General features: G+C 34.8%; 1 long non-coding RNA gene across 1 annotated transcript; it reads left to right on the plus strand.

Annotated features, from left to right (window-relative positions):
• The first annotated feature begins 4,095 nt into the window (after positions 1-4,095).
• LOC122233244 lies at positions 4,096-22,630 on the plus strand. Its single transcript, XR_006210768.1, has 3 exons — positions 4,096-4,179; positions 6,352-6,463; positions 22,547-22,630. It is a non-coding gene; the product is annotated as an uncharacterized LOC122233244 (long non-coding RNA).
• Positions 22,631-24,063: the final 1,433 nt, after the last annotated feature.

Raw genomic sequence — 24,063 nt, forward strand, 5'->3', positions numbered from 1 at the left:
TTGGACTATAGCCTTGACCAAGCCTGCAGGGGGCAATGTCTCAGTTGAGTGCTTTGTCTTCATAGGAGCTACTTTTAGTTTTAGCATATCTTGGCATGGCTCCGGAGTTAGCCAGAGATTGAATTTATACAAAGAATTAGTGTTCCCTTTCTGGAGCTTTCTTTACTGGGGTTCCTTGTTCATATTTGGTGTCTCTGGTTGCCCTGGAGTTCTTTGTTGTGATGCTAGAAAGGTCATGTTTATTTATTGGGAGAATCAGACCCACCCTGAGCTACTACCACTGAAACTATGGTAGCCATCAGGGTAAGGACTCACTAATGGACAAGCCACTAGTACAGATGACCTCAAAGAATTTTTTTCCTAAAAACAGCCTGATTTCTTTGGAGGGAGGGAGGGGGTTATGTTTTTGTTTTATTTAGTTTAGAGTTTGTAACTGTCATTTGTAGGACTGTTAGTTTATTAACATCCTCCTTTTTCTTTTTTTTGGTCTACTTTTGTCATAAGCTTTTGTTCTGTTGTTCATCATTTTCTTTTCAGTCCTTAGGAATCTCTGTATTGTAGAGGCATCTCTCACTATGTAGTTTATTCGAATTCTCTTCTTATTCCCAGTGGGATAGATTAGCACCTAAAAATTGGAAAATCTAGAAATAGATATCAGTTTACAATTTACATTTATTCAAGTAAATACTTGAACAATTAGAAACACGGCCTTCAAAACTGAGGTAAATACACATGTCTACAGTCTAAACAAGGAGACCATTTAATTCATGTCAAAAGAAAGGACATAAAGAGAGTATTAACATAAATAAACCTTACTCGGAATACAATGATAACATTAAGACAAGATGTCATAACAGTACATGTTTAAAAAGAACTAACTACAGATTCAGGCCTTGAATTATTTTAAGTATTTGTCTCCAATTGATACCTTTGAGTTTTTCTCTTTTTAGGGAATGCTAATTGTGCATTAAATATTCTTTGAATTATCTAGCTATCCTGTTCTGTTTTATCACTTTCAGTTTTACTTATGTTTAGTGTGGTTTTCTACAGATTTTGCTGTTACTAACTCTGTTCAGCATTTTCCCATTGCTACTTCTATAATAGCTTTAATATGCAAGTTCATTTTGTTTCCTCAACTTGTCTAAGTTTTCAACTTACTCTTCTGCTTTATCTTTTCTTTTAAAAATACCTATATCTCTCTTTCAATTTTTTTCCCACAGGTATTTTGACCTTAATTTTTTCGAGAGAATGGAAAGATATTTTTCTTAGAGTCTACTATGTTTCCCTTAATAATTCTTTTTTTTTAAACATTTATTTTTGAGGGAGAGAGACAGAATGCGAGAGGGGGAGGGCAGAGAGAGAGAGGGAGACACAGAATCGAAAGGAGGTTTCAGGCTCTGAGCTGTCAGCCCAGAGCCTGACACGGGGCTCAAACTCACCAGCTGTGAGATCATTACCTGCCAAAGTCAGATTCTCAACCGACTGAGCCACCCAGGCATCCCTCCCTTAATAATTCTTAATGTGTTGCAAATTATTAATCTGTTTCCTTATTTTGTTATTTTGTTTATTTTTATTTCATTTTATATCTCAGTATCTATGCATGGTTCCCTTTTCTAGAGTCTCTCAATTTATGACTAATCTGAATAAACTCAGCCTAAGCTAGGTCTGCTATTTGCACACACATGCACACACACACACACACACACACACACACACACAGAGTGAAGAAAGGATTGGTGGTAGCAGAATAGGAAAAGAGGAGAGATAGGACAGCCAGCCATTAATATGTATTTTTCTAATACTTTATTTTCTTATCTTCTAGGCTGTTTTTTATTCTCTGAATCTTTAGAATGTTTTCTCAAAACTACTTAGAATATGCCAAGAAAATCAATAAAGTGGTTTTCAAATGTTTCTAGTTATTTGACAAACACTAATTTATTATTTTTATGTGCCTGGCACTAATGTAAGGTTTCTACAAATATCACTTCCTTTAATCCTCACCATTGCTCCACAAAGCTATTAGACAGGTCTGTGTAATTTTTACAATTATAGATGAAGATGCTGATTTACAGAGAAGTTAAGTATCTTATTCGAAATCACAACTGAGAAGTAGTGGAATTAAGACTCGGACCTACGCATCTACAGAACAATGTACTATAAATAATATACTTGTCATTACTAGTATGCTTAGCAAGACTATTGTTGGCTGTGTCCCTTTACCTTGAAGAATATTTTAAAAGTCATCTTTATTTTTTTTTTTAAGGTAAAATCTAGGCTGGCCTGTAAAATGCTAGTATCTCTTCACTTTCTATTAAAATTTCACAGCTTATTAGAATCTTCCTTTCCAACGTCCTTTCCGAGTAACGTCACAGGATAGACTAGTCTCATTAGTGGTCTCATTATCCAATCTTCTTGGATGGGTTAGTCTCATTATTCTCTCCTGTGGCAAAAACATTTAATGTCCACGAACACCCACGTGTCTGCCCACATTCCTTAACCCCCTCGTAATTGAGCAGGGCCATTGGACTAGTTCTGGTAAGCGAATTTTGAAAGACAATGATGTGTACCTCTTCTAGATTTTGACAATATAAACATCCCTTGCAACTCTCCAGCTCTCTCTTCCCTTTCTATACTTATTCTGGTGGCCACCTGTTGGCATGGAATGACTCAGCAGGAGCAGCAAGTAGGCCACTAAGTCACTGCACACTGGAATACTATTCTGGAGAATAAAGTGAACTGTGTCAGACGTTGAGTGAAAAATAAAATTTTGTTGTGAGCCATTGAGATTTCAGGGCAGTTGCATCATATTCTAGCCCATCCTGACGAATATACCTGAGGTGATTGCATCTTAGGAAATGCTTCCCATGAACATGCTAAAATTGTGCTAAGAGCCATATGTACAAAATATATCTAAATCACGTCAATAATTTAAGTCTTCAGAAAAAAATTAATTCAATTCACGTTAATAAAGTAACATACATTTTTTCTCTCTATATACAATGAAGTAAGAATCTCCGTGCAACGTTGCATGTTTTCAGTAACTGGTGTTAAAAAGTTTTCACAAATACATTTATTGGCTTATCTAAATACTAAATATATCATGACTTTACTCTTGATCATTTATATCTGAAATAGGGGCGCCTGGGTGGCCCAGTTGGTTAAACGTCTGACTTTGTCTCGGGTCATGATTTCACGGTTCTCGGGGGTTCAAGCCCCGAGTCGGGCTCTGTGCTGACAGCTTAGAGCCTGGAGCCTGCTTCAGATTCTGTGTCTCCCTCTCTCTCTCTGCCCCTCCCCTGCTCACACTCTGTCTCTCTTTGTCTCTCAAAAAATAAAGAATAAACATTAAAAAATATTTTCTAATCTTAAATAGACTTGAGTTCATGAGTTAGTCATTTAGTTCAACTATAATAATTAAGACTCTACTCTATGCCAGGCACTATTGTTAGCTCCAAGTTTGTAAAAAAAAATGTAAATCATAGGATTTGATGATATAATATACAATAATTTTTAATTATCTTTTAGGCATCATAACAGGAGCACAAACAAAGTGTGGTCAAAGAGTAAAGAAGGACAAAATCAGGCAGTGATAACTGGCCGAATAAGTAGGTTAATATTTGAATATATATTTAATTTTTTATATTTAATTTTAGCTTATCTTGTATCTATTTTTGTCTGTGAAAAGCAGACTTTTTTTCCAGATGTTTTTAAAATAAATGAGGCATATTCAAAGAGTTCTTTCAAAGTGCCATTTTTGTGAGAGGATGATGGAGAACAGAATTGAAAGAATGGGATTTTTTAAATTTTTTAATGTTTTTATTTATTTTTGAGACAGAGAGAAAAACAGAGCATGAGTCAGGGAGGGGCAGAGAGAGAGAGAAGCTAAAGCGGGCTCCAGGCTCTGAGCTGTTAGCACAGAGCCCGACACAGGACTCGAACTCATAAACCATGAAATCATGACCTGAGCTGAAATCGGACGTTTAACTGACCAAGGCCTCCAGGCTCCCCTGAAAGAATGGAATTTTCAATGCCATATACTATTATTTGATATTTATGATACTTTTGTTTGATTTACCTCTCTATTTTTTTTTTCCAGGGTAGACGTGCTTTGGTTCTCCCTGATATGTGGACATTTACAAAGTAATTTTGGGTAGTGGTCTACTTTTAAAAAGCTTCCAGGTAAGATAATACTGTAATCTTTCGGTTTATTTCTGAGGAACATCAAAACAAGAAAACCTCAGTGAATTGTCCAAGATGACCCAAGTGATCCTCCTCTGTATCCACTCTACTAGGAGGAAATAAAAAATATATATTAGCTATAGATACAGGATATAATCCATGTCAAAACAAAGCAAGAGCTTGAACCATAAAGGATTATGAAATAAAGAGCAGAAGTGAATGTAAGTATAATCTGATGTGAATTAAGTATAGGAGAACCATGTTTGTTTCATCTGGCCCATTCACAAGCTAGCAACATTGCCAAAAGTTTCCAGGTACACAAAAGCACTCACATAGTGTGAGTCTAACATAAAGCTTTATATCGATTACAATGATAGTTCTGAAACTGTATATTTGATGACTTGTGTTTTTCTTCCGCCAAAACCTTCCAGTTGAGTTGCTGATGCAAAAGTCTGGGCACATTCTAATGTAATAAAAAATGTAACACAAAGCCCACAAAGCCAGTAAATACCCTCTTTGTCTCTGATGCATGTCAGGAAATTGAAGTAAATAGATTTAAAACTCTAACATTACAGACGATGAGATTAAAAAGCCATTAGTAGTCATAAGCCCATTAGAACTCTAGGCACCAAAAGACTCTCAGAGAGAAATTTCTTGACCAGATAAAAAAAATATTGATACCATCCTTCTTTCATTATTCAATAAAAGATCTTATTGGATGCCTTGTTAGTATTCTATTCCTTTTTGTAATAAGTGCTTTTAAACAGAAAAGTTTCATGTATGTCTTTCTTTTTAAAGACACACACACACACACAAATAATAACAAAAGTGACCACTTGTTTCATTAACGTTATAAGTGAGGCAAAATCATTTCATGATCTTATTGGAGGAAAAAGCTTGTCTACTTTCAGTCTCCCTGTTAGCTTTCTTAGTCTTTTCTCTTGCTGCCCTGTTGCCCGCATTCTTCACAGTGACCAATGATAGCTACAGCAATGTCTTTTCCAGTCTCCTAAAAATAGAACTATGCACTCCAGCAGATGACCAGAAAGAGAGTTTCTATTCTTATTGCTTCCTGTCAGAGAATTCACTCAAAATACGGTTTCCAGTTGAAATAAAATATCCCTAAGCCGATCATTTACGACAGGACCAGAATGGGCAATGGTGGTAGAAAGGAGCATGGGATACAGAAAAGGAAAAAAAATGCTGTTCGATAGGTATGATCATCTAAGGCACTGATGGATTGACATAATAAATTAAGTAAAATGCAATTGTTCAAAGAGTAATTCGTTTTTGTGAAAATTGCCTTTTGGCACACCCACTATAATTCCAGACTTTTGTCTAAAGTAAGGTTATATGTATTTTACTATATTAAATGAAATGAAACATTTATAAATGAGTGATTAAGCAGCATAATTTGCCACTCCTGTTCCCACACTTCTGGAAAAAAAAAAAAAAAGGACTGAAATGCAATTAATACTAAAGGTGAATTGTACCATGGGATGACTGGTAATTATTGCACTTGGCATAATTCTCTTTATTAACACGTCGCTTATATCATTGTACCCTCTCAGTTCTTTCTCAGCATTTTACTTTATTTTATTAATATCTCACTTTTCTACATTTACAGTTATTTCCCCATCATTTTAAATTCACTCCAAGTTACTAGCATTGCCATGTTAAATACAAAGGATAGGGGACATTAACAATGACTGAAATAATCTTGCAATTGGCAAAGAAGCTTGGCTTTTATTACATTAATATAGCGCTAATTGAAAATTGAAATTCTATCCTTTCAGCAACCTTAGTCAAAATCATTAAAATAATCCCAAACTAGAACTCAATCAAAACATTTCTTTGAATAGTACCTGACTATATTCTGGTATGAAAATAAGATAAAAAAAAAAGTCAGAATGTGGTTTTACAGATTGACTGCCTCATGACAGAGCCTATTGTAATCTGATTGTTGAGTAAATTGAACAAAAGTTGGATGAAACTAGCAGATACCATTTTATGTAGGTGTGAATCTCATACATTTTATAGCTTAAGAATTTGGGCTGTTTTGAATTTTCAAAAATGCTTTTTTTAAACAGTCCTACCTATTGGCTAGTAACCCAGGACTGCATCCTTAGATGTAATCTAATCAAAAGACTTTTTTGGATCTCTTCCAAATAGAGAATGGCCATGGGTGATGTTCCTGTCTTCACTAAGCACCTAATGAACTCTCTAGGTCCTTGAGTCTACTCCTGGATTAACGCGAGATCCAGAAACTGTGGACCCAGCAACTGTAAGTGTCGAGGCCTGAGCCTCTTTCTATCATACTGCTACACAGCCAACCCATTACAAATGTACTAACCACACGTGGGGTGTTAATTGGAGCTTGGCACCCCTGGGGAACATGACAAATTAATTCTCCACCCGTTAGAAATAAACAAAACCCCAAAGAGCGTTTATTAACTACTGTGGATTTGGGATTCTTTAACCCTTTTTGTAGTACTCCATTCATTTACCATAGGTTTAAATGAAATAGAATTGTATTTTAAAAATCTCTGTTCTGGTGACACAGAATGCATCAAAGTACAATGGTGCTTAACATGTGAATTGTTTCATATGTTCTGTCACTTCTATGATACGATTACTCATTGATTGAAAAGTCACTTCACAGGTGTAATCTAATTGGAAAGTAACACTGCATAACGGTTAAGAGACCAGCTGAGGAGGCGAGAGGGCCTTGATTCAGATTTTCCAAGTCTGAAATCTGTCTCTCCTAATTATTCTTTATGTAACCTTGGGAAATTTGTCCTTATATGTAAAATGGGGATACGAAATACCTTAGGATTTGTTGTGAAGATTAAATGGCAATAGCATACATATTGCTGCATATAAAATCTCTGCATACGGATCATAGCAATTCACATGTTCATGTCAAGGATTGTATTCAGAAAAAGTCATCACATTCTCTGTTCTTGAGCAAAAATATTGCATTAGGGGATCACGTAGTTTTAAATTTCCCTTCAATGTTTGGTAAGACTATAACTTCCTCTGGTCATGTAACACAGTTATCAAGGTAACCTTTATCAATATGCCAGAATATGTTAGTTCTCTGTACAAGACTCTTTCCTATAGCTTTTTATCTTAACCTACATAAAAGTCACAGTCTTTTAATGACCTGTGACATCTTCTATTCTCTACTACTCTCTCCACTACTCGCTGTGCTCTTGGCACAGCCACATGTTGACTGCTCATCCAATCTTTCAAGGGAAATAAGCTTACTTACTCGGGATCTTAAATATTTCATTCCTCAGGTTTCTGCATGATTCACTTCCATACTTCCTTAAGCTTTCTGCTTAAATGTCACTTTTTCATAGAGCTTTGCTGGCCCTCTTCTGTGAAAGGGAAAACCCTCCATCTTGGATCTTTCCATCCCTTTAACCCATTTTTATTAGCCTACACTAGAATAAGTCCATGAGAGCAGAAAAGTTTTTTCCCTGTGCTATCTTCAACAGTTCCTGGTACAGAGTAGGGCTATAACAGAATAAGGTTTGGCTGACAATTACAAAAGCCATAGTAACAACAGCTTAAACAAAAAAGAAATTTGTTTGGCTCTCACGTAAAAGTCCCTCATTTTTTAGGGGTTCGTGGCTGGTTCCTGCTGTCAGGGTTAGAGATTTCTTAATTTCAAAGCCTTAAGCTTCCAGATGGATCCTTTAGCTTCAAGTCCAGCTCTCTAGCCACCATGCTTGCATTCAAACCACAGAAAGTAGGAAACAGAAGTTTTACACCCCCTCCTTTTAAGAGCATTTTGTAAAATTTGTACACACCACTCCCAGTATGTATCATTGGGCCATTAATTAGTCATAGAAACAAACTTAACTACAAGAGAGGTTGTAAAATAGAGTATTTTGAGCAACCAGATGTGCAAATAAACTTTCATAGTTCCGTTACAGGTGATGGGGAGAATAGATATTGATGGACAGCTAGCAGACTCTGGAACATTTCTGAATAAATGTTAGGGGAAAACTGTGTTAAAAGAAGACTAATTTTTACATTCAGTGTTGATTCTGTGAGTTGCAAAACTAGTTCGTTCAAAACCAAAATGTTATCAATTACATGCAGACATGATGGCGGTGACCCAGACATAGCTGTTTTCCATTCTTAATAAACTATTGCAAGGATGAATGCAAAATATTCACTGAAACATTTCACTTTGATTAGGAGTAAACACTGTATATAAAATCTAAGCACACAGGTTATTTTGCCGTAGACCCGGAGAATAATGTTCACTAACTCACTTAACCTCATTTCTCTTCTTCTTCTTGTTTAATTTTAATTTTTGTTTTTGTTTTGAGAGAGAGAGAGAGAGAGACAGAGAGACAGGGGAGGGCCAGAGAGGGAGACAGAATCCGAAGCAGGCTCCAGGCTCTGACCTGTCTGCACAGAGCCCAACTCGGGGCTCGAACTCACTAACTGTGAGATTATGACCTGAGTGGAAGTTGAGTGCTTAACCGATTGAGCCACCCAGGTGCCCCCTGTCATTCTTTTTGATCCAATCCAATAACAAGTAGAGGTTGATTAGCTCAATCAGGCAACATGGAGTTTAATCCTCTTCTATTCTGTTTCATTACTTTTTATATGTTAAAGTTTGTATTGGTAAAGTCTACTTTTAAGCAACCAAGCAACAATAACAAAAAACTACTTAAAAATAATCTCACTTAAAAAAAAAAAAAAAAAAAAAAAGAAGGGCTTCAATGAATTTCCCCTGTCAATTGCATTTTCTGCCTCTGAGCCTTCTCTGAGCTATTTCCCTGATCTGTGAGACAAGGGATTCTGGCTGCCAGCTTCCTGAGCAGATCTAGGGGAAAATTAACACATCCACAACTGAGCTCAAGCATTGCTGACATCTGGTTTACTCATTTTCACAGCGCACTTGCACTGCACCCTATTGCCTTCTTCTTATGCACTGTTTCATCATGTGGCTCATTTCAAGAAAATGCATTTAACTTTTAGGTACTACTCTGTGGTATGAAGTGTGGCAAATAGGAAATAAAACAAGCTTGAAAGAGCATTTCCACATATATGCAGCTACAGTAATCACTGAATATCAAACCTCAGAACTTACGATCTGCTCTATTTGGTAAAAGCTTATGAGACCAGGGACAATGTTGATATCTAAAGAAACGTATCTCACTTTTGAAGAGAATGAAAACAAATTATCTCTTTACATGGATTGGAGTTTATTGCTATCCCCAAAGAGAATAAGCAATTGCTTTTACACATTTATTTGTTTAATGGTGTTATTTAATAGCAGGAAAAAAGAACCAAAGTTCAAGGCTTTGGGCTTAATTTGGAATTGTACCTTTGAAAAGTATTCTGCGTATTTTGTATGTTCTAGTTATAATTCAGTTGCCTCATTTGTATGATTAATATAGAGAAACCCCTTTAATGCAAACCTCAATTTAATTTAGAATATATGATAAAGCAAGTAGTATTAAAATTGCTTTGATCCTATGGGTATAAGTTTTGCCAGGAAAATTTTTTATTATACAGATTGATATCATAACGTGTGCAGTAGGAGACCTAATGAACAAATTATGATCCATCAGTAATAGAAAATTGATGAAGAATATCTTCCAATAAATATTTTATTTGGAATTGTTCTATAAACTTAGTATTATTTAAACCATACTTGAAAAAGCCTGTCAATCCAAATTTGTATCAGTGTGGTTTGTTCTTCTAATCCATCATTAACAGTTCTTTCTTGAATCTTACATTTAAAAAGTGAAACATTCTCCAGTCCTATATTATTGATCTGCATCAGAATTTCAAGTCATATGATGCTGTCATGCTCTTTTGGAAAAGATGTACAGGGCACAGAAGGAGATTGTAATTATTACAGCATCATATTTATGAGGAAAGTTACAGTAAGAAATTGAGTATAATATAAAACCAAGAAATGATAATTTAGATACCCTTGAGGTATTCAACAACATTTATTAACTGTCACCTGTAAAAGTATAATAAATATGGTTTTGCAGTCCTAATCATTGGGTATTATGTAGGCATAAATATGTTGAGGGTTGGATATTAAACTCAGCCAGATTCCCTATGTGGTCATTTGGAAAGTCTTTAAAATGTTACTTAAATTTTATTACAAATCACACATTTTAGTTGTAAATTTATATAGTCATAAAGTTAATAAAACTCTGTATTTACTAGAGTAATGCTAGAGTATATCTTGCATTTTCATTAATAAATGTTAGAATATATAAATTACGTAAGTGAATAATAATTCTTCAAAAGAATTATTTCAAAAATGTTAAAAATATTTAAAAGTTAAGATTAATTCATAAAGTCAAGTTATCCAATAAATCAGGTTTCTTCTATATTATTTAACTGCTTGAGTCACACAATATGTATGTTTGTATCCATGAAAGGTATTGTCATGTTTTGCCTTCCCAAGAGACTGCCAGAAAAACCTCTTGATCAAAAAGTTAAAATGGGGCACCTGGGTGTCTCAGTGAGTTAAGCGTCTGACTTCAGCTCAGGTCATGATCTCGCGGTCTGTGAATTCCAGCCCTGCGTGGGGCTCTGTGCTGACAACTTAGAGCCTGGAGCCTCCTTCAGATTCTGTCTCTTTCTCTGCTCCCCCCGCTCATGCTCTATCTCTCTCTGTCTCTCAAAAAAAATAAATGGTGCACTGGGTGTTGTATGGAAACCAATTTGACAATAAATTTCATATATTGAAAAATAAAATAAAAATTAAAAAAGAAACTAAACTAAAATAAAATAAATAAATAAATGGTAAAAAAATATTTTTTAAAAAGTTAAATTTATCAGATTTAGTCCTTTAGGGAGAATCCGACTTGAAAGAGTCTTTATGGTGCCTTCGAGGGAGGAATCAGAGAAGAATATGGTTTTAGGACTTGGACTGAAGTAGTTTAGGTGCATCTTGCAAGGAAGGGCACTGGTGAAGGTTGGTCACAATTTTTGATCTAACAGCTTAGGACTGGTTGACACAGCAAATCAGGGATCTTGAAGTATGTGATGAGCAGGATTTTAGTTTTGAGAAGTACACTGTTATGTGGTTCATAGTCCAGTCTTCTAGTGGCAAATATTTCTTGGAGAAAGCAGCTTTGTTATTTTAGCTTGACCTCAGGATTGTTTAGCATAGGAAACAATGTCTTTACTGTTGTTATTTAGCACAGGGACAGGTAAGTTTTTTCAATTTAAGGGCTTTCTACTTGTATGAGAACAAACAAAATTTACTAATAAATGATATATATTGTTCTCACATTGATATGTTCTTAGTTTTCACCTTTATGTCTAAAGCATCCCATTGACACCAACTTTTCCCTTGCTGTGTCCTGTCTTTACTCGCCTTTATTTTTTTATTTTTTATTTTTTGATTAAATGTTTTTTTAAATTTATTTTTGAGACAGAGAGAGACAGAGCATGAACAGGGGAGGGGCAGAGAGAGGGGGAGACACAGAATCAGAAGCGGGTTCCAGGCTCTGAGCTGTCAGCACAGAGCCCAACGCAGGGCTCAAACTCACAGACTGTGAGATCATGACCTGAGCTGAAGTCGGACACCCAACCGACTGAGTCACCCAGGTGCCCCTCTTTACTTCTCTTTAAACTCAAAACGCAAAGACTTACTGATTTCTCACAGTTCTAGTATCAAAATAGATTAAGATGGAAAATAAATGAAAATTTATTTTTTTAATTGATTATGATGGAAATTGTCAAATTAATAACAGTGAGCTTTCTGTAGATTGTGTGATTTGACATTTAATCATCTTCTGTTGTCCTATTGTTATCTCCATTTAACATGTACTGCTACCAAAGCACACAAAAGTTAAGTGATTTGGGAGGTCACTGACAGCTTGTGGACAGAATTTGACTTGAATGTATGAGTTTAACACTATGCTTAAAGGAAAATCTCTAGTGAAAATAATTTCAAGCAATATTGAGCAAAGAAAAAAAGGGGACAAGATCTTATAGGTTTTGAGGGCACAATCGCATGTTTCTATCCCTGAAAAAAAAATCCAAGAGTTTTTCTCTAAAGAAGTAGACCTTGTTACAAAGCCTACTTACAACATTTGGTGATCCAGAAGAATAAGAACTTGGTTGGGATGTGATCTTCCATGTCCTGAATTTCAATTAACCCATATTTTTGGACCACTGTCTCCCCCTTCTGCTCTTTCATACATATAATGTGCAGCCTTTCTAGTATCCTCAAGGTATGTTGGATCCTTTATAGCTATGTTGAATCAGGGCTGTGGCTTTCTCCTCCTTGTATCTATACTTACCACTCCTCAAGTTGCTTTTTGTGTTACCAAATGCACTGAAAGTTTTCATCACTTATCTTTCTCTACTCTGCATTGCTCTATTCCCCTAGCCTGAAAGTCTATTTCTCGGGGTTTACATCTAGTAATTCTCTTATATAATCATACTTTTTGAACAGCAAGTTGGTACCTGGGAAATATGGATCAGAGGAAACTTGGCCTCACTGCGTCTTTATTCCTTAGTGTCATCCTAACTAAATCTGTGGTTTGGGTTGTAGGACAGATCATAGGAGAAGACAAGATGTGGAAAATGGATAAAGTAGACAATGGGTTGTTCTGGAGAAAGTTAACACCATGGAATAGGGAACTTCAAGTGTTAGATGTTAAGTTATCCTGGACTTTTGAACACTAATATGTGTATTTTTGCTTGTGTTCATAATGATGATTATAAAAGGCCCCCAAACAGATAAACTTGTGACTCTGAATTTGGTTATACCCTTTAGGAAGTTCTATTATAAAAGTTAATATACAACTTCTACTTTCAAATGGTAGTGTGAGAAACACCATGGACTCCCTCTCTCTAACAAAACAAGCAAAACTGGTGACAATTATTTGAAAAATCATTGAATGTCTATGGCAATTACCCTAAGGGTATACAGAAAATGAGGAAACATTTATCTGAGAAAATCTATAGCTAAGAAAGCCCCTCCTGGTATCAGAACAAACCTCAAAGACTTGCCTCAAAAACTACCCCCGCAAAGGGGGCTCAATTTAATTCAATCACACTATGGGGTAACGTATGCTCCAAAGCATTGCCAACAATTATAGTTGACGCTTAAACAATATGGGGGTTGTGGGACTGACTCCCCACACACAGTTAAAACTCTGTGTGTGATTTGTGACACCCCAAGAACTTAACAACTAATAGCCTACTTTTGACTTGGAACCCTCACCAATAACCTAAACCAAAGATTCACACGTGTTTTGTATATGTATTGTATACTGTATCCTTACAATAAAGTAAACTAGAGAAATGAAATGTTTTTAAGAAAATCATAAGAGAAAAAATATTTATAGCACTATGCTATATTTACCAAAAAAGAATTTGCATATAAGTGTACCTGTAGAGTTCAAACCCATGTTGTTCAAGGATCAACTGTATACAGCAATCATCTGTTATTAGTGAAACCTATTAGCTATATATGATACCAACAGAGGCAGGTAGGTTAACTAAGAAATCGGGGGAAGAGAGCAGGAGAATCCTGAAAAAATTTACTTTCATCCAAGAGTAACACACATGTCTAAGGCTGAGCCTCTAAAGAGCAAGATAGCAGACTTCTCATTGAGGGAGAAATAGATTTTGCAAAAATAGTTCAGCCAAATCACTAAATGAGCAGGAAAATGATAAAAATGAGCTCTGTGGTGGGATGGGAGTCAGTACTAAAGCTGTTGCAGTATATTATCTAAAATGTCCACTTTTCAACAAAAAAAAAGAGAAATATAAAAACATTAGACAATGGGACCAATACACAGAAAACAAAAACAAAACACAAACTAAAAAGGAGACAGCACTTACTTGGGAGAGAGCCAGATGCCAGATTTACCTTAAGACAAATAGACTTTACAACAACAACAAAAAATGGTATTAGAGACAAAGTGGGGCATTTTATAATAAAAAATTAATCCACCAGGAGGATATCATAATTTAAAACATATGCATCTAACAAAAAAGCCCTAAATTAACATGAAACATAAAATTATAAAATTCAAGAGAGAAATGGATAATTCGACTATAGTTGGAGAATTCACTATTCTACTTTCAATAATGGATAGAATTACCAGGCAACAGATCAACAAGGAAATAGATGATTTGAACACTTTGAAGCAGCTAGACCTAACAATCATCCATGTAACAGTCCGTCCGACAACAGCAGGATAAATATTCTCAACTGCCCATGGAATGTTCTCAATATGCTAGGCTACAAAACAAGACTCAGTAAATATAAGAGAATTGAAATTATACAAACTATGTTTTCTAATGACAATGGAATTAAATTAGAAGTCAAAACAAGAAAGAAATTTAGGAAATTAATAAATATGTGGAAAATTATATGCTACACTCCTAAATAGCCAATGGGTTAAGAAGAAATAACAAAGAAAGTGAGAAATACTTCACGGTGATTAAAAATTAAGGCAGCTTATTAACACTTATGAGATAAAGTTAAACTTGCAAAACAATGGTGAAATAGACAAACTCTTAAAAAGCTGCCAGGTACTGAAACTAACTCAAGAAAAAAAAAAGAAAACCAGAATACATCTATAACAAGAGATTGATTTAGTTAAAAACAAACAAACAAAGTCTACCCAAAAGAAAGCACAGGCCCTAATGGCTTCACTGGTGAACTCTACCAAATATTTAAAAAATGATTAATAACACTTTTTCACAAGTTCTTCCAAACAATAAAGAGGAAGAAATACTTCCCAGCTTACCATATGGGGTCTGTTTTGCCTTGATTCCAAAAACAGACAAGACATAAAACAAGTTAAGAAAACTACAGACCAATGTATAGATGTAAAAGTCCTGAACAAAATGTGAAAACACTGATTAAGCAATACATAAAAAGGATTATATGCCATTAATAGTTGGAATTTATTTAAGGGATGCAAGTTTGGTTTAACATCTGAAAATCAGTTTATTAAATCCACTATATGGGGCGCCTGGGTGGCTCAGTTGGTTGGGCGTCCGACTTCGGCTCAGGTCATGATCTCACGGTCCGTGGGTTCGAGCCCCGCGTCGGGCTCTGTGCTGACAGCTCGGAGCCTGGAGCCTGTTTCAGATTCTGTGTCTCCCTCTCTCTGTGACCCTCCCCCGTTCATGCTCTGTCTCTCTCTGTCTCAAAAATAATAAAAAAAAAGTTAAAAAAAATTTAAAAAAAATCCACTATATCAGTAAAATGAAGGATGAAAGCCATATGATCATGCCAATAGATGAAGAAACAACATTTGGAAAAATTCAACACACTTTCATCATAAAAACATTAAAAAAAGACTATGATAGAGAACTTTCTCACCCTTATAAAAGGCATCTACAAAACATACTCAGCATACTAAATGAGGAAAGAGTAAATGCTTTCTCCTTAAGATCAGGCATAAGACACAGATACCTGCTTTCAATTTCTACAACACTATATTGGAAGTTCTAGTAATGGAAGTTTGGCAAAAAAAAATGAAATAAGAGGTTTTACAGATTATAAAAGAATAAATAAATGTATTTCTATTTGTAGATACATAATCTTGTACGTAGGAAATCTTAAGGAATGCACTCAAATAAACTAGAACTAAGAAACAAGTTCACATTGGCTACAAGATATAAGATTAATATTTAAAAAGTCAATTATATACCTATACACTTGTAGTAAACAATCCAGAAAATATTAATGAGACAATTCCATTTGTAATAGTACCAAAAAGAATAAAATCTCTGGGGTACCTGGTTGACTCAGTCAGAGGAACATGCGACTCTTGATCTTGGGTTGTGAGTTCAAGCCCCATGCTGGATGAGAGATTTTAAAAATATTTAAAAAAATAAAATCTTAGATATAAATTGAATAAAATAAATGTAAGACTTTTACTCTGAAACTACAAAACGTTGTAAGAAGTAAGAGAAGATCTGAATAAATGAAAAAAATTTATATTCAAAAATTCGAAGACTTAATATTGATAAAATGGTATTATTGCCAAATTGAGTTACAGATTCAATGTCATGCCCAATTCTTATCCAATTCTGACTGGTTTTTTTGCAGAAATTGACAGGCTGAAATTTCAGATAGAAATTCAAAGAAAAAAAGAAGAAGAAGAAAAAAAAAAAGACAAGTAAGAGAGAAAAAGAGATAAAAGGAAAAAAAAGGCCCATATAAGCAAAACAGTTTGGAAGAAGAAAAAACTAAAGTTTAAGATGCACACTCCCTGTTTTCAAAATTTGTTACAAGGATCCTGCAAACAATACAGTGTAGGACTATCATAAGGAGAGACATATAAATCAATGTAATCAAATTTAGTGTTCAGAAATAAACCCTGTCAATTATGGTCAATTGATTTTTGACAAGGTTGCCACAAGAATTCAATGATAAAAGAATAGTCTTTTCAATAAATGGAGCTGGGGCAACTAGATAGTCAAATAAAAAAAATAAATTGAACTCCTATCCCCTACCATATAAAAAAATAACTCAATAATCCAATGAAGAAATGGGTAAAGGACATGAATAGACACTTTTCCAAAGAAGACATCCAGATGGCTAACAGACACATGAAAAGATACTCAACATCACTCATCATCGGGGAAATACATATCAAAATAACAATGAGATACCACCTCACACCTGTCAGAATGGCTAAAATTAACAACTGAGACAATGACATGTGTTGGTGAGGATGCAGGGAAAGAGGAACCCTTTTGTATTGCTGGTGGGAATGCAAACTTGTGCAGCCACTCGGGAAAACAGTATGGAAGTTCCTCAAAAAATGAAAAATAGAATTCTACTACCCTATGATGCAGCAATTGCACTACTAGGTATTTTTCCAAAGGATGCAGATGTGCTGTTTTGAAGGGGCACATGTACCCCAATGTTTATAGCAGTGATATCAACAATAGCTAAAGTATGGAAAGAGCCCAAATGTCCATCGACAGATGAATGGATAAAGAAGGCGTGGCATATATGTACAATGGAATATTACTCAGCAATCAAAAAGAATGAAATCTTGCCATTTGCAACAATGTGGTTGGAACTAGAGGGTATTTTGCTAAGTAACATTAGTCAGAGAAAGACAAATATCATATGACTTCACTCATATGTGGAATTTAAGATATAAAACAGATGAACATAAGGGAAGGGAAGAAAGAAAAACAACATATAAACAGGGAGGGGGACAAAACATAAGAGACTTAAATATGGAGAACTAACAGGGTTGCTGGAGCGGTTGTGGGTGGGGGGATGGGCTAAATGGGTGATGGGCATTAAGGAGGGCACTTGTTAGGATGAGCACTGGGTGTTATATGTAGGGGATGAATCACTGTATCCTACTCCAGAAATCATGACTGCACCATATGCTAATTAATTTGGATGTAAATTAAAATAAAATAAATTTATAAAATGAAATAAAAAACAAAAACTCAAAATGGATCAAATATCTAAATAATAAGAGTGAAAGCTTAGAAACTAATAAGACTAAAACTTTGAAAATGGTTTTTCTAAATGATAACAGAAGTGCAAGCAACAAAAGAAAAAACGTAAATACATTGGACTTGATTAAAGTTAAAAACTTCTGTGCTCTAATGATACCATCAAGAAAGTAAAAACCCAAAGAATCAGATAAAACATGTGCAAATAACATATTTGATAAAGAATTTGTATCTAGAATATATACAGAACTTTTATAACTCAATAATAAAAAGGCAGAGAAACTGCCATGGCAGAGAAATTAAAATTCAAAATGCAACAAGATATTAATCCATACCTAGACGAGTATGATCAAGATGACAGATACTAACAAGTGTTGGTAGGAGTGTGGAAAATTAGAACCCTCAGCTATTACCGGTAGGCTTGTAAATGATGCACCAGTTTGAAAAATATTCTAGCAGTTCCCCAAAATGTAAAACAGAATTATTTTATAACCCAGCAATTCTATTAAATATACCCAAGAGAAATGAAAACATATGTTCACACAAAAATGTGTACAGAAATGTGTGTTGCAGCCTTATTCTTAGTAGCCAAAAAGTGGAAACAACCAAACTGTCCATGAACATATGACAAATGAATAAACAAAGCATGGTGTATCCATTAAGTGGAGTAGTATTTAGGAATAAACTAAAAGAATGATGTATTGATAGAGGCTGTAAAATGGATAATCGTTGAAAACATGCTACGTGTAAGAAGCCAGTCACAAATACCACCTATTGAATTATTACTTTTGTATAAAATGTCCAGAATAGGCAAATCTATATTGATAGAAAGCAAATTAACAATTGGCTAGTGCTTTGGGAAGGGGAGAAAGTAAGGGCTTAAGAAGAAATGGAGAGTGACTGCTAATGTATACAAGGTTTCTTTCTGAAGTGATAAACATATGCTAAAATTGGTGGTAGTGATTACACAACTCTTTGCATGTATTAAAAATCAATGAATTATACACTTTATTTTTTTTTAATTAATTCATTTTTAAGTTTATTTATTTTGGGAGAGACAGAGACAGCATAGGTAGGGGAGGGACAGAGAGAGAGAGGGAGAGAGAGAATCCCAAGCAGGCTCCGTGCTGCCAGCACAGAGCCAGAAGTGAGGGTGGAACTCACAAAACTGTGAGATCATGACCTGAGCCAAAACGAGAGTCAGATGCTTACCTGACTGAGCCACCCAGGTGTCCCTTGAATTGTACACTTTAAATTGGTAAACTATATGTATGTAAATTATATAGTAATGAAGCTATTATAAAATATTTCACTAATTTTTGTGAATTATTAAATGTTATGTACACTTAGTTACAAATTTATATATTTATGTATATAAGCAATTGTGAATAAATGCATATATTTATGTGTGAAGGAAAGTAAAAGGCACACTATGTACCTCTTGAAATTGTATTTGGAATTCTGAAAAAATTGCTTTCCTTTGTATAGATGAGCATTCATTTTACTGAATAAGATTTATTCACTTTAACTTATTGTAAAATCAGTGCCTGTTAAGTGAACATGCACATCCTTCTAAGAGACTTCTGATGGTTAGCAATGAAAATCCCAACTACTGAGTTTTTATCAGTAAGATTAACAAACACCTGGGGAGGGACAGTAAGAAGTAGGACCAAAATTCCATGATATTTTAGAATTTCCTTAAGGAGATATTAATTTTGAATAAAACATGAACATTTTGGTCCCCTGGTTTTTAAACAAATGGTTGCTTAATTGAATATGTGTCCTAAAGCACTGTGGTGATCATCTTACTTCCATAATATTATTCAGACTTTGCTCCAAGCATCTGCATTTCGATACATATTTTGGCATTTTGCAGTATGTACATACTGCATAATCAAATGGCATGAAATATTCAGATAAAATATAGCTTATTCAAACAGCGACTTGAAAAGTAAAATTATGACAGTGTGTTCATCATGAAATTATAATAGTTCATGTATGTAAGAAAATACCTTTGTTTACAATATTAGTATTTACAGGATTTTTTTTTAACATGAGTGTTAAACATATCCATTTCTTTCATTCACTGATGCTAAATTAGAAATTGTTTTTCCAGGGGTGCCTGGGTGGCTCAGTTGGTTAAACGTCCGACTTTAGCTCAGGTCATGATCTCATGGTTCATAAGTTCAAGCCTGGCATCAGGCTCTGTGCTGACATCTCACAGCCTGGAGCCTGCTTTGGATTCTGTGTCTCCCTCTCTCTGCCCCTCCTCTTCTCCTGCTTTGTCTCTCTCTCTGTCTCAAAAATAAATAAACATTAAAAAATAGAAATAAAAAAAGAAATGGCTTTTCCAAAACCATAAGCACAAGAACATATTTTTTTTAATGTTCCAACTACGTATATTAAATTCATCTCCTACTTTTGGGAATTTAGAATTAGTGGCCTATAATTATGGAAACTTTCGGTATCATTTTCACTTTCTATGCCATCATCAGGCAACAATAGCAACTCATCTAATTTTGACAACCCTGAATGGGTTTGGATATCTACATAAACGTGATCTTTGTTCAGAATCTTCTCCAAGATTGCCTTCATTTCTAACTTACTTTAGTGAATTTTCCTAAAATGAGAAAGCAGAAGTCAGGGAAAATGGGCAGTGAAAGAAAATAAATCTGGGTTTTCACTTTCTGCTTTTGATAAAGAGGGGGATGGGGAAGCCAAAACCCAAAAACCTACCTCTTTCCTGTGAATACATGTTGATATTGCAACATTTTATTTTTACTCTGATAAATTAGTCAGAGAATGGTAATAAATGTCTAGACCAGTGAACAGTATTCTGCTTCAGTCCCACTCAAAACAGTTGGATTATTTTCTGTTCCAAAAGAATTTAACTCTCATGACTGGTAGTAACGTCTAGAAAGTCTGAAGAAGCCTGGTCCCATTGGACTGAAGGCTCCCTCCTTACTGAGGAAAAAATGCAGGGGATGCTGTCATAATTAAGCAGGCGAGAGACCAAGGACAGAGACAGGCGAGAGAAGGTCCCAAGAAAAGTGGAGGAGGGGAACAGGAAGGAGAAAAATCTCAGAAAGCAGTTCACGGTAATTTTTAACACTACCCTAAAATAACAGAAGGGGGAGCTCTGGGAAGTTAGAAAAACCTATTTGAGTGAAGTCTTTTTTTCTCTATGCTTGAGAAAACTAAATCCAAAAAGAACTGTATCAGAAAAAATAGCAAGGTTAAATTTTATAGAAAATTATTTGAAGGAAATAGAGATCATTGTAACATCCTTACAGCTATTGAAAGTATTGAAGTACCAAGGGGAAAACAATTAAAGGACACAGATTGCAATGTACTATATGAGAACAAGTTAGACATTAAGAAAATACACACAAAAAAATTAAATAACAACTACAAATACTCAAGAGTAAGGCGGCAGGATTTCAAACATACCTAGAAATAATATCAGATAGCTTTAAAACTGAAGACTAAACTAGAAGAAACACATGACAAGATAACACAATAAAAAATATTCTAAGTAGATGTAGAAAATAAGAAACAAAATTAAATGTAAAATAACAAAAGAAATAAAGGATTCAAGAGAAAGGGATATGTATGGCAGACTGATAAAGAGTATTGACATACTAGAGGTCCTAAAGAACTTGAGGAAACAACAGAGAAAATAACACAAATGCACATTTCAAGGAAACTTCAGAAAACATTTAAACTTGACATTAATAGATGTACTGCAGACCTGAGAATATTGACAATCACGATCAAGACCTCTTCTAGCAAAATTGATGCACTTAAAATTAAGAAAAGATAGGGCGTGTGATAATTAAGTTAGAATATCATCAGACTTTTCAATAGTCATTTTAATGTAAACATACAGAGTCAGATACTTCAGTTATTCAAGGAGAGAACATGCGGACCATGAATTTTAAATCCAGGATAATTGACATTCATGTATCCCACACAGAGTAAAAATGTTACAGCTAGTGAAAACTCGGAGAATATAGTTTCTGCAACATGGTCCTAAAGATTTTACTCGAGAACAAGCTTCCAGAAAACAAAATGACCAGAGAGACAGAGAGTGAGGGAAGAGGTGGTGAGTATTAAATATATCATTCTTATAGTATCATAATTAAATGCAAGTTAAAAAGGGGCAAAATAGCATGCAATGCCTAGTTGGTAATTTAGATGCAGTACGATGATTGAAAAATGGAGAGGAAAATGGGGTAGCATGTATCAAGACTGTTAACTGTTTTCAGTAAAAAATAATTGGTGATGACAGGAGTAATAGCTAATATTTTTTCAATGTTTATTTATTTTTGAGAGAGAGAAAGACAAGTTGGGGAGGGCAGAGAAAGAAAGGGGGACAGATCCGAAGCAGGCTGGATCTTTGCTGTCAGCACAGAGCTGAATGCAGGACTCAAACTCACGAACCGTGCGTAAGATCATGACCTGAGCTAAAGTTGGTCGCTTAACCGACAGAGCCACCCAGGCACCCCAATAGCTCATATTAATATTAATCTAAAACTAGTAAATGTAAAGAAGACACTGAAAATAAGTAATTAGGAAAATTTAATTTTTTCATCTCAAGTCTTCTAGAAAACTAGAACTATCCCAGTGGGAGTAGGGAGATCCAGATGTGACGTAGGAGAGGTTAAGTAAAAAACATTGTAATGGCACATATAGAGTAGAAATATCAGTATGAAAACGTTAGATATTATACCTTAAGATACTTATATGCAATATCTACACACACACACACAGTTCCTAGCTAGTATGTATTCTTAATGTATATCCTTAGTTCCATCCATTAAAAACATCATAGAACAATGACTAACACAACAGCCATTTGCTTACCTAGCACTAATAACAATCATGATTTATCTTTTCCCATTAGAAGAAACCAGAATTTTGTGGCAAAGGGACTGATTCTGGGCAGAAAACATGCAAGTTATCAAGAAAGCTCTCCAAGAAAATAAAAGGACTTAGGAGCCCTCTCCTCTTCCAAAAATAAAAATCGTTACTGAATAAGAATATTAGAAACTGAATTATTTATCCATGTATTAGGGTAAAAACATGGTACATAAAGTAAAAACAAGTCTAGGAAAGGTTTCCAAAACAATATTTCCTTGTTGATAATTTCTTTGGGAATCAACTTCTGTGATGAAATGCTAATCTCCAAAAATATGAGAAAAGTTTTTTTTCCTGGGCCAACTCTTTAAAAGGATGTTTAAATATTCAAGGGATGGCATCATGGCTTGCATATCGTATGCTAAATAAACACAAATTGATTTTTATACCATATCCAAGTCAGTTGGTTATAAAACCATTCTAAAAATATCAGTGTTTCTGTTTGGTTTGAATTTGGATTATGAAACAAAGAAGATGTGTTTACCTAGTACAGGTCTGAGGATTTTGATATACTGTAAGAAGAATTTTTTAAAACTTTAATGAAGCATGAGTAGAATAACAGGTAGATGTTTGTGATTTATAGGATTATTCTAGAAAGCAATGACTTCTTACTGATTACCTATCATATCCAAATCTTAATGAATGATTGATATAGATAATGTAAAATAGCTTTAGTCATAAAATAAAACATAAATATTCATTGGTTACATATCTATAATAAATTATTGTACATCAGTAAGCCACCTCCATTGTTACCATGACAGTCAATACAATGTAAAATTAAAAACATTTTTTTTAACGTTTAGTCATTTTTGAGAGACAGAGTGCAAGTGGGGGAGGGGCATAGAGAGAGGGAGACGCAGAATCCAAAGAGGTTCCAAGCTCCAAGCTGTCAGCACAGAACCCAACACGGTGCTAGAACCCATAAACCATGAGATCGTGACCTAAGCTGAAGGTGGATGCCTAACTGACTGAGACATCCAGGCGCCCCAACAATGTAGAATTTTAAATGGGTGCAGCCAATGAATAACTACCACTCCTACTCCTCACACATCAACTCCTCCATTGCTGGAAACATGGAGATTTTTTACTCTTCGTTTTTTTCAAATTCAGTCAGAATTTTTTTTTTTTTTTTTTTTTTTTTAGAAATCATATGCATTCAGTTATCTTAAGTTCATACTTTGCCTGGCCTATATAATATCATAGTACATTACTAGGATTCAGATTTTAATAAATAGCTCAGAATTATGAATATCTTAGCTGTCTGTTGTGTAAATATTAATTTTTAAATATTAGAATAATCCAGAAAGTAACATAGGTCTAGTTTATTATTGATTGCATCAACCCCTGATTACTCTAGAAAAATTACTTCCCAAATTATTGACAATGTCACTGCTGTGCATATCTGATGTCTCCTTCAGCAACCTTACTGATAGCTAATCCAACACTTAACTTATTTTTAACTGCACCTGTATCAGTTTACTTTGTATGCACAGAAGTCCC

The sequence above is a fragment of the Panthera tigris genome, chromosome D4 (genome assembly GCF_018350195.1).
Source record: "Panthera tigris isolate Pti1 chromosome D4, P.tigris_Pti1_mat1.1, whole genome shotgun sequence".
NCBI lineage: Eukaryota > Metazoa > Chordata > Mammalia > Carnivora > Felidae > Panthera > Panthera tigris.